This window comes from Notolepis coatsorum, assembly GCF_963971535.1.
Source record: "Notolepis coatsorum genome assembly, chromosome: 7".
NCBI lineage: Eukaryota > Metazoa > Chordata > Actinopteri > Aulopiformes > Paralepididae > Notolepis > Notolepis coatsorum.
The window spans coordinates 106,243,505-106,259,598 of NC_140171.1; positions in this window are offsets into that span (position 1 = coordinate 106,243,505).

A 16,094-nucleotide genomic window follows, 5' to 3' on the forward strand; every position below is an offset into this window, starting at 1 on the left:
CAATGGAATAGTCCCACCGGGCCGCATGTATATTATTTCACTTCCGCGTTCGAGCTGCGTGCGAGTTCAAAAAACAAAACAAACATCTTTGGATAGAACGGGGAAATATAACGCTTCTTTTAATAAACAGGAGCCATACATAAAATACGGGTTTATCGCAACAGGTCGGTGATTCTTGCGTGCCGAGCCGACGTCCTCTCTGCATAATATGTGGCGACAACAACAACAACAACAACAACGAGGCAAGTTGGCAGATAAAGTAGCTGCTGCATTCAACGCCAATCTGGAATTGGAGGGCGGCGAGTGGATATGTGACATGTTTCAAACATTAGCAGGGATTTTGGAGGACTTAACAACAAACAAGGTATGGTGAGTCGTGTTTGCATGCATTCTGATCTGTTCGTCACCCGCCGCGGTGATCTGACTGCAACAGCTGATCTGCTGTTCATGAATGAATGAATGAATGAAAAACAGATTGCAGAATGGGTACAATACAGTACGGCGCAATACACACAATTGTTAAGGGGATGCAGACCAGAGAAAAACGTTTTTTTTTTTTCAATATCAGTATATTAAATTAGCCATTGTTTTTGTTTGTTGCATTAAAATTCATTAGCCCCTGCTATAAACAATCCAGCCCCTCCAAAGCTCCCGCAAGGCCAATTCTCTGGCGCCGCTACTGCTAACTACACACCCTCAAGACCCCTCCGCTCTACATCCTCTGGCCGCCTCAGACCCAACCTGAGCTCCGGGAGGATCATCAACGAGAAGCCGCCTATTCTCGGTCCTTGCTCCACAGCGGTGGAATGAACTTCCCACCACAGTTAGGACAGCCGAAACCTGACCAATCTTTCGCCATCGACTATATCTGAAATGAAAAAACAAAAACACTAACCTTCTTACTGTCTTATACTATCATGCACACTAACTACTATACTAATATAATATGTCTTCACTACTATGTACTCAACACTGCAACACCCAAGTTTCAGCACTGTTTTATGATCATTGTTACTCAGCTGTAAGAGTTGTACCCTTCCTGCTGACTTGTCGTACAGAACTTGTAAGTCACTTTGGATAAAAGCATCAGCTAAATGACTAAATGTAAAAGTATATAATTACATATTCACCACCTACTCTGGTTCCCTTTGTTCAGCAAGAACAGATATGTAGCTTCAGCTAGCAGAGCTTCAAAGCTAGCAGTGTAGTGATGCCAGAAAGAGTGCACCCAGCTGAACCTGCTCACGCACCACTCAAGCATAGGTTCAAGCAGGGCATGTGGCTGGCTGATTATGGCTGCGGTTACACTATTGCCAAAAACGAAGCGTTTCATTTAGCTTTTCAGAACGCTGCGTAATGGCAGGCAAGTTAGACGCCGTTTTGTCTCGTGAGCACCGAGTGATGTATATACATGTAGTACAATGCCAAAGCAGTAGGTGGCGATGTAGTTCAAACATGAAGGCCATTTTCAACCAATCAGAAATGTTGAACGAGTCACTCCACATCCTGCTCAAAATCTCAGAAAGCCACCATCTTTAAATACCTCGCATATGAGCCATTTAGCAACATAGCATTTATTTTTCAGCAAGAAACAAAGTGCAATAAACAAAAACGGATACATTCACTGTGTTCTGCCTCATTTGTTGATGATTTGTTGATGAAACCAAACTAACATCAACACAATTGACCACCAAGAGCGGAATTTAGTCTCACAAAAAGATCGCCGATTTTGTTAGCTTACAAACAATACAAACAATTGTTAAGGGGATGCAGACAGTTGTAGTTTGGACTGGGTTCCTTATAACAATAACTTGACAACACATGAGCTTAGTTTAGCCGCAGCTGCAGGCAATCTGAGGAGGACGCAGGTGATATCCTGTATAGGTCATGGGGAGAATTTGGCGTCGGTGTCTACTACTGCGCATGTTCGTTGGGCAAGAACTGCTCCGTATCCGGCTCGCGCAAATTACATGGCACTGTTGTCGGCGAGTTTCCAAAACGAAAACACCCTTTCAGCGTTGCCGCTAGGAAAACGCGTTTTCCTGCCAAAACGGCGTTTCCTTTTAATTTGGACATGCAAACGTAATCATTCGAAAATACAACGTTGCTGTTTTCCCCCAGTGTAACCATGACCTAAGAATCCTCGTTCTGCTTAAAGTTAAGGTTAAGAATCTTCTTCTTGTGCCCCCGGACAGTTCAGTCAGTATTTGACAGTTCAGTCGGTATACTGAACATGCACCACGCACACATGTTTGCTGTGATGTCATCATTGAGGAGTAAGGTTACATGGGCTATCTATTTTAAATTATCTTTAAATTGTATTGTGATTGATTCAGTCAGAGCTGCTTTGTCTAATTGCAGTGTTTGTTTTGTTTAGGTGTATTATTTATTGTTTTTATTTATGTTTTGTCAATATATTGTGATCAGTGTGAATGCATATTTTTGTGTTGTTACCATGTAGGTTATTGGACCCCAGGAAGAATAGCTGCTGCTATGCAAAGGCTAATCTATCAGTGATGTCACTGGGATGTATAAATCCCGGGCTGCTCCATAAGGCAGGAAATATGGCTCTGACTTTGTGAGGTCATAAAATGATGTGACCTCTTACCCCCAAACAAGGATTATATTCTAGCAATGCTAGAAGTTCTGTACCGAAAAAAAAAAAAAATCTCACTCAGGATTATCTACCCCCTGTCACATAGGTCTATAAATGTACCTTAACCAGGTTGTTGTAAAGCCAACCCATTCAGTGAGTGCATTTAGCACAGGTCCCGGTAGGTGGAAATAATAAAGTGTTTTCAAAGTAAATTATATTTATTGTACAAAGGGGAATGAAACCCACGAACACACAAAAACAGGGATAAGGTAAGGGAGAACAAAACAGGGTTATACAATAAACACGAACAAACAAGTTAAATGATAACCCTAAACAATAACCCCACCTAATGCTGAAAGCAAGGGGAAACACTAACCCAGACACAAGTAACCAAGTGTCACAGAACACAACCAAAAGGCCACATGGTTGGCAATCTGGGAAAACACCCAGCAAAACAATACAACACAAGGCTATTACTAATAGCAGGAGTGCCACAAGACACAATCAAACTTACCTGGCAGAAACACCAGTAAGGACACAATAAAGCTACTCAGTAACAGTGTTGAACACAATGAACACACAGTCCCACACAACAGTGGAAATAAGGCAAACACAACAAACAATCCATCCAACTCAGTGGCAATGGCAAAATGCCATGAGTGGGCGCAGCATCTCAGGTTTTAATCCACCCGCCCCTTTAGCTGTAGTCATCATCGGGTAATCAGCACACTCTACAGGAAGGGGCGGGCGGCACCTGAGAAGGGGAAACACAAAAAGGGGGATTATCATCCAGGTGAACACAGCACCATACGTCACAACCCCCTTCACTTAGATCCCTTAAGTAAAGCCAGACGAAGGGGCGAGGAGAGGACATTGACTGGACTGGAAGAAGAACATAGATTCTGTGTTCAAGAAAGCCGTCTCGACTTTTTCATCTTTAGATCAACAGGTCACTTCTTCATGTTTTCTACCAAGGTATCCTTGCTAGTGTCCTTTTTTATGCTGTGCTCTGCTGGGGGGCAGCAACACGGTCATTGACAAAAAACGTATAAATAAAATTATTAAAAAGGGTGGCTCACGCACAAAACCCACCAGGCACGGGCGCAAGCACTCGCAGGTTTCGTGCGAGAACAGCGAGCATGGCCATCCACACGAGTACGACTTCAGAGCGGGCAAAAGTGCACATTTACACATTTACATTGTAACAGCTGTTAATGCCTAGTCTATATGCGAAGTCAGTCCCTGTTTGAAGATTTCTTTTTAAGATTTCCAGTTCCAGTGTTCTATTGTCCATTTTGCATGTATAACCAAGTTTCAAGTTTCAAGTTTTCTTTATTAGTTGTCATACAAAAATACAGAATACTTTTATATGAAATGCTTTTTCCTGTTCTGCTCCTGAGAGTGTGCTAGATAAAACTAAAATAGATAAGTAAGAATAGAAGTCAAAAGTACATAACAAGTAGTGGTGGGGGAAAATATCGATATGTAGTATTCTCGCGATACTTTGCGTGGCGATACTGTATCGATACAGGGGATGGCAAGTATCGATATTTATTAATTTATAAAAAAAAATTGTATAAGGAAGTTGCATTGTTCATTTCAATACCTGTAATAGTACAGTAGTCCACACACACGCACACGTGTGCATTCAGTTAAGTTGGAATATGACTGTAATACAAACAGTTCAGTTTGTCAGGTACATGCAACACAGATTACAGTGTTTACATCTGTATGCTTGAGAAAATACATGTTCTGCAATAAAAATGATAAGTGAGATGAACAGACTGAAAACTTTATTTTATTTAGAGAAAACATGTTGACAAAGTTTAACTTTACAGTGAAAAAAGGTAATAAATATTAATATCGCAATACTCAGCATATCGCAATATATTTAGTATCGCAATACTATCGTATCGTGACTCAAGTATCATGATAGTATCGTATCATGAGGCCTCTGGTGATTCCCACCCGTAGTAACAAGTGTAAACAAAAGTATTCAAAACAAAAGTGTTCAATATACATATATACAATGGTAACAATACAGAGTAGAAAAAAAAAATTGTAACTGAGTACAATACAATATAAAGTACAAAGTACAATGCAGAAATGGGATGAGGTACAACTTAGGGTAAGGTGCAATGAGGTATGAGTTGTAGTGCAAATCTCTTTACCAATAATATAAATATAAAGTGTGTTAAAGTGTCTAAAGTGGGTCAAGTGGGTGCTACCGTGAGTTGTTATTTAAAGTGAGTGTGTGCATGTGGATGTGTGTGCTGTGAGCGTATTTGATGGTTTGTTACATAGTGTTATTGTCATTGTAGCATCCTGATGGCCTGGGGATAGAAGCTCCTTCTGAGTCTCTCTGTGCTTGCCATGAGACTCCGGTATCGCTTGCCTGACCACAGCAGTTCAAGGAGGCAGTTGTTTGGGTGGCTAGAGTCTTTGATTATTCTCTTAGCCTTACCATGCAACGCTTGTTGTAAATGTCTTGGAGAGTGGGAAGCCCACCTCCAATTGTGCGTTCGGCCTGAACGGGCTGTAGTCTGCTACGGTCTTGTGCGGTTGCTATTCCCAAACCAGGGAGGCAGTGGCGGCCGGCCGGATAGAGGGCGCTAGAGCGCCGCCCTCCCTGGTTAAAAGAAGAAGAAGAAAAGAATTATTTGGTGAGGAGGAAGCAGCCTATTCATCCCCCAGCGCCTAGCCCCCTCCACTCCGTTTTCATGGGCGCTCATTTCTGCTCCGCTGTAATTGCGCAACTCACAGGGCAAAATGCAAATACGTATTAAATAAATACGTACGTACAACATAGCGCTGTCAAATATGATACCAGAGGGCGCTTGCTCGAGTGCTTGATGTAGTCACTATTGGCTGAGAGTGGCACGTGACATCACGTCCCCAGACGTTGGGCTCTGGGCTCTGGCTCTGCAGATATATGCTATTCGAGGGGCTACTAGGAAATAGTAGTTGTCGGAAATTGATAATAATCACAAGATACTGTACATTCAGACAGTGTTGGATCTAACTAAATAGATTTATATGGACACTTTTATGGAAAGTTCAAGCCTGGAGTCTGGACCACAAAGCTTCTCGAAGGGTAGGCCTATACTCTGTCTTAGCTGGTTCGACAACAAACAACAACACGCTATAATGGCTATAAATATAAATATATACATCACCAGTCTGGACAGTGGATATATACATCAAGAGTCTGGGACAGTGGACATATACATCAACTTCAACAGTCCTGGACAGTGGATATACACTTTATCAAGCCCTCCTGGACCGCGTTTCAACTAAACAAAGTGAGTTGCGCTCGCTCTCTCTCTCTCTCTCTCTCTCTCTCTCTCTCTCTTTCTCTCTCTCTCTCTCTCTCTCTCTCTCTCTCTCTCTCTCTCTCTCTCTCTATCGCTCTCTCTCATCTCTCTCTCTCTATCGCTCTCTCTCTCTCTCTCTCTCTCTCTCTCTCTCTCTCTCTCTCTCTCTCTCTCTCTCTCTCTCTCTCTCTCTCTCTATCGCTATCTCTCTCTCTCTCTCTCTCTCTCTCTGATTGATTGATTGAAAAGTTTATTAACAGATTGCAGAATGGGTACAGTACAGTCATGGCAGTAGCCAGCTATGAGGTCACGAGGTCCGGACCTCGGTAACTATTGTGCGCGTGTGTTAGGGTTTGTAACCGACCTCAAACGCAACGGCACAGAGAGAGTTGTTCAGAGTTAGCCAAAGCACGGGGCGTATTTATTTTCAGAGTTACAAGATGGAATGAAGTTGAGCAAGCCGAACAAACGGGGAATCTGCATGTGAAGATTGTTGCGGCTCTGCAGATACTCCCAGTAGGTGGTGGTGAGGAATTGGCTTGTGACGTCTGAAGCGGCTCTGCAGATCCTCCCAGCTTTCACTCCCGGTGGAAACGGAGAGAGAGAGAAATCTGAGTTAGCCCAGCGCACAACAGAAACAGAGAGGTGACTGATCCAGTATATATCCAAGTGACTTGATCTTCGGTGTACCACACACAGTTAGCAGAGTCCAGAGAAAAAACAATACGGTAATCCAAAGTGTAAATCCAACACAAAAATACGTGAGAACAGTACAAACAAAACGGGATCTCTTCGGTGTTTCACAAACACACAAAAAAACTGATGATCCAAAAGAACTGTTTCCAAAAACTCACCAGAGCGCAACGCGTAAAGCGGGCAGATAACGAGGCGCAGCTCAGAACGGGGAAACCAGGTTCTCCACTGGGATTCTCACGAAAGTCCTGGGCCCTCATTCATCAACGTGTCTTACGCACAGATATGTGCTTAACCTGTGGCGTACGACCATTTTCTAAGCAAAGAGTGGGATTCATCAATTTCAACTTGAACTTGACTTCGTGCTTATGTGTACGCACAGCTCGGAGCACACTTAGCTGACGCCCAGTGGTAGAATATATTATTACAACAAGGAAATGAGCTTCTGTGCATTAGTTTCAACACTGGCATGTTCTGTATGAACCGTAATTCATTATAGTTCATTGTAAAATAGCAACAGTAGTGTAATTATGGTCAAAACCCTATAAATAGCATTTGGAATAATAGATCTTTTCTCTCAGAATGAATGCAGCATGGTTTATATAGCGTTATCGGAATATACGGGGTGTACTGACTGACTGCGCTCCGCGTAGCTCAACTCGTTATTATTTTGCGCACAGACCGCAGAAACACGGGGAACGTTTTGATATAAGTGGAATTTCGAAGCTGTAAGCAGAATACAAGTCATATGAACACCCACGATATAGTGTTCTTCCCCCTTTTTACTGTATAAGAAAGAATAAAAAACGCATTGCAATGACACCAGATAGTGGACAGACTATGTAAATATGATGATGGGATTCAAGTTCGCGTTTTTGTTGATCATAGGCATGCTGTCAGAGTATGATATCTTAATCAAACATTCTAGAACATTTGTCTCACAGATCATGTCATAATAGAACATAGGCTATGGCATGGTCCATCGTGATATTGTGTAGACTGTTATTACTGTACCCGTACCACAACAGCCTTGTGAGTCCCGCACACAAACATGATGGAATTCAAGTTCATGTATTGAAAGGCAGGCTACATCATACATGCAGTGAGATTCATTGTTCTTGTATATGCTCTCGTATTATTGTTTATATAGGCTACCCAATACTGACATCAAAATAGATTGTAGTATGCCTCTAGAAATCATATGCAGCAGGTAGAAAATTGACGGAAGATCCATCGCGATTTGGAATAAAATTGAGGAGAACTTTAATCCCTGGGTATTAATCAAACAACACGGGAAAAGGCAGTCATATTCCAGCACGGTCTTTATTAGTGTTTGCGCTGCCCAGGCAGCAATGGTTAAAAGATATCATATCCGACATCACCGTAAGTGTACACGTCTGTCAGCCTGTCTCATAACACGCTTCCCTCGGCTTAGTCCATTTTTCCACATTTCATGGGGGTATTCCATTACCGTATATGGTTAATCGGGGCGGTTCTGGTATGCAAATACTTAAAACAGTGCACAAGCTCAAACGTAGGATCAAAGTCATATTCATCATGACAGGTGTGCGTAGAACCTGCGTACGCACGTGTGGTGAATCCCGTTTTTTCTGTGCGTGCACTGATTCTACATTCTGTGCTTACGTGTGGAAATAGAACATTTTCTACGCCACGTTGATGAATGAGGGCCCTGGAGAGCAAAAGACAGCAAACAGCGACGGGGAAGGCAGGCAAATGCAGGAGTATTCAGAACCATCCAACATCGATAGTAGGGGGATCAGGGTATATAAAGCCACGGGCGCTGATTACAAGCTGTGACAGCTGCGGGATGAAATTGATACTTGCTCCAGAAGCGTGTGGCGGGGAGAGCACCAATCAACACGGCACCTTGACAGGAACGGAGCGTGTGGCGGGGAATGCAATTAATCAACAAAGTACCTTAAAGGAACGGAGCGTGTGGCGGGGAGCGGACCAAACCTCACAGCGTGGGCCGTTTGGTCAATGACCGGCCCATTTGGTACTGACTGACACTGGGCCGGCCAATAATCACATCTCTTACTAAGCCCCCTCCCCCACTAGGCTGGGAACAGCGGGCCCATTATGCTGCGGCCCAATCACATCTCTTAATAAGCCCCCCCCCTCTCTCACCTGTTTCTCATGTTCTCGTGTGAGAAGAACAGATGCGGAAACAGGAAAAAATGGAGAAACAGAACAAACGTAAAGGGATGTGCGGAGAAATGCCGGCGGAAAAAATCAGAAAACTAGAGTCGGATGCTGAAAAATATAATAAAATCACAGACATGTTTGCTGCTTCAACGTCGTCATCCACAATAATACTAGTGCAGCAACAAGTTCAACACAGCCTCAGGTAGCCAGCCAGGCAGAAGGGCAGAGGAGGGAGGGACAGTGAGCTGGAGGAGGAACCTGAGGTAGTTGTGTGTGCCATCTCTGCCATGGTGATGTCGATAATAATATGAATGATAACGTTATTTGGTCAGCATCACGTTGGCTAAAATAAGCCCAGAGTGACCGTCACATCTAAGCTGATCAGCACTACTAATGAGACGCTGCCCCCTACCGATTATAGTGGGCCGGTCTGGGCCAAAAAAATAAATGGACCTCCCTAATTTCTAAACCCTGGCTACGGCCCCTGAGTACAGTACAGCTCAATACATACAATTGTTAAGGGGATGCAGACCAGAGAAAGACTTTCGTCTTGTTTACATCAGGGTCCCCCATTTTCAATTCATCATATGACACACACGACTCTCTCTCTCTCTCTCTCTCTCTCTCTCTCTCTCTCTCTCTCTCTCTCTCTCTCTCCTCTCTCTCTCTCTCTGTTTGAGCGATGCTGTGTTGTTGTTGAACTAACTAATTAATTTTCGCCGTCGGGTGGAGCATAATCACCCGGACAATGAATGGTAACTTGTTTAAAATGACAAGATATACATATGTGTTTATTATTGGATGGATCAGAGAGAGAGTGGAGTTTCTTTGGATTTAAAGAAGTGATTATGGCTTGTTCAATATCTCGCCCAGTCTATGTTTGAATTAATGAATGAATGAAAACTTCATTTAAGGGGACATGCGTTGCTATTCCCTAGCACTATTTGGGCAACTTTACACAATTCCTGTGAGTCTATTGAAGACATCTGTAATTTTTTTTTTTTTAAATGCATTGTTTTATATTTCTAATCAAGTACTCAAAACCATAATTTTTCAGCATCAGGATTTCAAGCTGTTATGGCCTGGCTCCGCCCATAAGCACTTTGAGTGACAGTCAAGCCCACACAGTCTGCGACTGGTAGACAGAGAAAGAGAGAGAGACACACAGAATGATAGAGAATGAGAGAGATAGAGAGAGAGAGAATGATAGAGAATGATGAGAGAGAGAGAGAGAGAGAGAGAGAGAGAGAGAGAGAGAGAGAGAGAGAGAGAGAGAGAAAGAAAAAGACAGGCCGTTATTGATAACCTCTCTCCCTCCCTCCCTCCCTCTCTCCCTTTTCTTCTTTTTTTCTTTTCTTTCACCGCTCGGCAGCTTGTGCTCCAAATGGGGGGGGGGGGGGGGGGGGGGGACCTAGCGCGCGGAGTGTTTGCAAGACATGCCGTTATTGATAAGGCCCCCTCTCTCCCTCCCTCCCTCCCTCCTCCTCCCTCCCTCCCTCCCTCCCTCCCTCCCTCCCTCCCTCCCTTCCCTCCCTCCCTTTCTTCTTTTTTTCTTTCTTTCACCGCGCGGCAGCTTGTGCTCCCGAATGGGGGGGGGGGGGGACCTGCATGTGTGTTTGCACAGTGGTCTCTCTCTTCTCCCTCTCTCTCTCTGTCTCCCTCTCTCTCATCTCTCTCTCTCCTCTCTCTCTCTCTCTTCTCTCTCTCTCTGTCTCTCCCCTCTCTCTCCCTCTCTCTCTCCCCTCTCTATCCTCTCTCTCTCTCTCTCCCTCCAGAGTGTATGCAGAGGTGTCGGGTTTCAATCTGCCGCAGTATGAGGAAGTGGTTTTCCACTCGCTGTCTAGTCTAGGTAGATTGTGGGCGGGCATTAGCTACAACCACAGAGCCAATCACATCACTGTCCACTACCCAGAGCCTGAATAACGTCACTCAGGCCTTCAAATCAGGATGGCCTAATTTACTGGAGCAGGAAATGATCTGAGCTGAATCAGGGCAATCCGCCAATATGGTATTTAGACACAAACACACATTGATACTAACTCCTATTACTATAATACAATGCTAGAGACTGAAAAATGACATTTATAATGCATGTCACCCTTAACAGATTGCAGAATGGGTACAATACAGTTACGGCTCAATACACACAATTGTTTAAAGATTTATTTTTTGGCGTTTTATCGCTTTATTACTACTGGGCAGTCCAGTAGAGAGAGACAGAGGAGGAATGGGAGACAGAGTGGGGGGAAGACATTCGGCAAATAACGACGGGTTCGGGAGTCGAACCCGGGTCGGCCGTGTCGCGGCTGAGCGCGCTATGTGGTTCACCACTGGGGCGCCCAATACACACAATTGTTAAGGGGATGCAGACCAGAGAAAGACTTTCGTCTTGTTTACATCAGGGTCCCCCATTTTTAATTCATATCGATAGTTTAATAGCTAGCCTTGGCTCGTTAAACAATATGCAAAATATGTGTACAGCCCTGTACTCATACTGAAGTATTCTTGGTATATACTACACATACTACTAGGTCTGATCTTTTGCAGTTCCTTGTGTAACGAATCGATTCCACGTCGCGCCAGATTCTCTACCTCTTCCAGGTAGGCCCTCTCAATGTTTGTAGAGATCAGGCCACCACTACTGTGTCGTCAGCAAATTTGATGATTGTGTTGTTGTTCCGCTGTGCCACACAGTCGTGTGTGTAACAGCGAGTAGAGGAGGGGACTCAGAACACAGCCCTGGGGGGGCCCCTATGTTGAGGGTGATGGATGAGGAGGTGCAGTTGCCTGCTCTCACCACCTGGGGTCTACCCGTCAGGAAGTCCAAGACCCACTGGCAGAGATCATAGTTCAAGCCCAAGTCCCTGAGCTTGGCTATGAGTTTGGAGGGGACTATGGTATTGAATGCTGAGCTGTAGTCGATGAACAGCATTCCCTGCCTCTTGTCCAGGTGTGATGCTGCTGTGTGCAGCACATGGGCTATGGCGTCCTCCGTGGACCTGTTGGGGCGATATGCAAATTGCAGGGGGTCCAGGTTGATGGGGGAGGGAGGAACAGATGTAGCCCTTCACAAGCTTCTCAAAGCACTTCATGGCTATGGAGGTGAGAGCTACAGGGCGGTAGTCGTGTTAGGCAAGCGGGCGTAGATTTTTTGGGTACAGGGATAATGGGTGGACTTCTTCAGACAGGTGGGGATGACAGCCTGTTCTAAGGACAGGTTAAATATGTCAGTGAATACCGGGGCCAATTGGTCGGCACAGACTTTTAGGATGCGGCCGGGGATGAATGAATGAATGAATGAATGAATGAATGAATGAATGAATGAATGAAAACTTTATTTAACAAATTGCAGAATGGGTACAATACAGTACGGCTCAATACACACAATTGTTAAGGGGATGCAGACCAGATAAAGACGTTTGTCTTGTTTACATCAGGGTTCCCCATTTTCAATTCATATTGACATTTATGACATACTCAACATACATGACATTTATGGCATAAGGACATACAGGTATTTAGTACTGTTACATTTGTTCAACGATATTCAAATATACAGTACTGTACCCATAGATCCTGACAGAGTATATACATATGATGGGGAGGGGACTGTACATTAGGAGGGGGTGGGGTGGGAGAGAAATATACATACCAGTGGGGAGGAGACTGTACATTTGGAGGGGGTGGGTGGGTGGGAGAGAAATATACATATGGCGGGGAGAGAATATATACATGCGGGTGGGGGAGGAGACTGTCTATTAGGAGGGGGTGGGGGTGGGGGGTTTGGACATTTACGGTGGCCAGTTTCGAATTGCAGCCTCCCGTAGGTGCTCTTTAAGAGCGGTTTTGAATGTGGGTAGGGATTCTCATTCCTTTACAGCTTTGGGTAGGACGTTCCACATTGATGTGGCATAATTTCTAAACGTGTTTAGTCCCTTGTTTGAGCCGAATCTGGGTTTAACATGATTTGTTGAGCTTCCTCTGGTGTTGTGTTGTGGTATTCACTGACCTTTTGGGAAGTATTTTGACATGTACATGGGTACCTTAGTCGTATAGTGTATTTTGTAGACCAGGCCCATTGCAAGTTGCTGTACTCTGCGTCTACTCTAAGCCATCCTAGGTTGTCAAAGTGGGCAGGGGTGAGGTGGGTTCTAGGGGTAAGGTCAAGTAGAAGTCTGACCAGTTTGTTTTGTGATGTTTGTAATCTTGTTTTTAGCGCCTTTGAGGTGCTTTGGTACCATGAGGTGCAAGCATAGTCGTAGTACCCTTGAATGAGTGCTTCTGCCAGAGTCTTCAGGGTATTCTTGTTTACCAGAGAGGAGATCCGGTACAAGAATCTAGTTATTTGGTTGACTTTTTTTATTACATTGGATGCCATTTTGTCACAGGAAAGATTTGCCTCTAGGATGGAACCTAGGTATGTAATTTCATCTTTCCTTGTGACAATATTGTCACCCACTGTAACTGAGAAGCCGTCGGTCTTGCTGAGTTTGTTATTTGATCCGAAGAGAATGGACTCTGTTTTACCCAGGTGTAATGATAGTTTGTTATCAGCGAGCCAGGTGCAGATTCTGCCGAGTTCTGAGCTGAGGGTTTTTTCAACCTGTAACTTGTTCTTGTCAGAGACCAGCAGGGCTGAGTCGTCCGTGAACAAGAACAAGTTGCAGGAACACTTCCGGTACGAGAGGAAACGGGTAGCACGCTTCCTCACGGATGACGGGGTATCTTCGTCTCTGGGGGGGGGGGGGGCTTCTCCAGTAGGAGGGCTGATCCCCCTCCAAACCGCCAACCGGGGAAAGAGTGTGCTTATTGTATTGTTAGTTTTATTTTCATAAACGTGTGCGGTGATGTCGGTGACATGGGAGTTACAGTGGGTTTCCGGGGGTCCTCGGCCGTCGTGCCTGGGCGGTCAGGTGTCGGGGCCGGGGGGGCACCGGGCTTGGCGTCGCGGGGGGTCGGGGGGCCATTGAGGCGTGGTGCTTAGACCTTCTGCGGACCTGGGCTTGGGGCTCTAGTGGGCCGGGGGCCTGGCGGTCGGGCGGGGGTGGGTGGGGGCTCTGGGGGCTCGGCTCTGTGCATGGTGGACCAGGATATGGGGGTGTTCTATCTCTCGGGGAGGGGGGCGGGAGGGAGGGGTCTCTCACAGGGGGATCAGAGAGGCTGGGCTTTGCCCGGCGGGACCCTGTGTGTTGGGGGGCCGATGGGCATGGGGTAGGGCTCGCGGGGGCATGGGGAATAGCGGGCTTGGCTCGGTGGGGGGGAGTCCCCTATCCTTTCCTCTACTGGGCCTGGCCCAATTGATTCAAGGGACCCGTGTCGATGGGGGCCCGGCTACGGGCGCAGCGGCCTAAGATATGGGGGGCGCCAATGGGCTCAACTCAGGGGGGGGGGGGGAGTCGGGGGTGGGGGGTCAGCGTTTATGCGGTTTGACCCGGGAGAGCGGGATCCCGTGGGTTGTGGGTTGGTTGTGCGTGGGGTGGGGGGCTTGGTGGCATGGGAGGTAGCGGGCTTGGCTCGGTGGGGGGGCGTATTGCCCCTCGCCCCTCTACTGGGTCGGGCCCAATCAGATTCAAGATGCCCGTGTCGCTGAGTGCTCGACCCCGCGTGGGACGGACCTGGGATGCGGGGGAGCCCGGTTTCTAGGGGGGGAGGGTGGGAGGGGGGGGGTTCCTCTTGCGGGGGTCTGGGAGGATGAGCGCAGCCGAGTTCAAGGGGCCCACATCATTGTACTGTTGTGTTATTGATGTTATTGTATATGTTGTGTTGTATGTCTATAAGTGTTAAAAAAAAAGAACAAGTTGCAGTCACAAGCTGACAACATGACATTTGCATGAATTAGGAACAGTAGCGGTCCTAGTATTCTTCCTTGTGGAACACCACAGCTCACTGTGAGGGGGGGGGGGGGATAGGGTACCGTTTACCTCCACCATCTGTTCTCTCCCCTCCAGGTAGGATTGCATCCAGCTCACTGATAGACTATCAAAACCAATTGCTTTTAGCTTGTCAATCAGAATGGAGTGATTGACAGTGTCAAAGGCCTTTTGTAGGTCCAGCATGACCATGCCGCAGTATTTGCCCGCGTCCACCTCTTGTTTGATGTGGTCGTTCAAATAGAGAAGGCATGTGTCAGTGGAGTGGGATGTTCTGAAGCCAGATTGGAATTCGTAGATTCAATCTTTTTCCGCTGGGTACTTTTCGACCTGTTCCGTAGACAATTTTTTCCATGACTTTCGAGATGGAGGTAAGAATAGAAACAGGGCGGTAGTTGCCTGGGTCTAATTTGCTGCCCTTTTTGTGCAGGGGGGTAACTCTCGCTATTTTGAAGTCCTTGGGGACGTGTCCCTGTTTTATGGAGAGGTTTATTATGTGTGTGATGACTGGGGTGATGGTGGCTGCTTAGTCACTGAGGAATTTGGAGGGGATGTTGTCATGGCCAGTGGCCTTGTTAGGTTGGAGGGCGCTCAGTTTTTTGAGTACCTCATCTGTTGTTACCATTTCCAGTTTGAAGTCATCTTTGTGGACCCCTAGGTTTTTGTAGTATGCTACTATGTGTTCTACCCCATAATGCCCTGAGTGGGAGGGTAGTTTATTAACCAGTGTTGAGGCTGTTTGTAAAGAATATGTTTAGGTATTTGGCCACATCCAGTTTGTCTGTGATGAGAGTGTTTTCTGTCTTTATGTTTATGTTTGTAAATCTAGTTTTTAGTTTTTTTGCGGCAGCCTAGTTGGTTGTTGAGTAATTTCCAAAGTTCGCAGGGTTTGTTTTTGTTTTCCTCAGTTTTGTCATTGATGAAATTAATTTTTGTGGTTTTGATCATGGTATTTACGTCATTTCTTAGTCTGTTTCTTTGAATTTTTTGTTCAACCACGTGGGCTTGGAGTTCACTGTTTGAGCTTTTGGTAAGCTTTGTCTGACTTTTATGAAGTTTAGAGCATTTTTTGTGTCTGGTTTTCATAGCTGTCAGTATTTCAGTGTGCATCCTGTTTCTCCCCTCCTCCCCTCCCCTCCCCTCCCTGCCTTACTACAGGTGTCGGGTGTACCTAAAACAAAACCTTGAATGAATTATATCATGTTTGTAACACAGCAGGGTCATTACAATTTTACAGTTTTCTTTCGTTTTCTTGTTCGCCCAATAATGTTAACCAATGGAAAGACACACACAGACACACACCAAGTTGGTGTGTCACCACCAACACACACGCCAACTATCTCCCGCGACCCGCGGACATTCTCTCACAGCAGATAGAGAAAAAAAGATACATACTTTTCCGGACTGATCATCTGCGCTCCTCTCCAGTTGAACTGCTACTGTGTTTAAATCCAA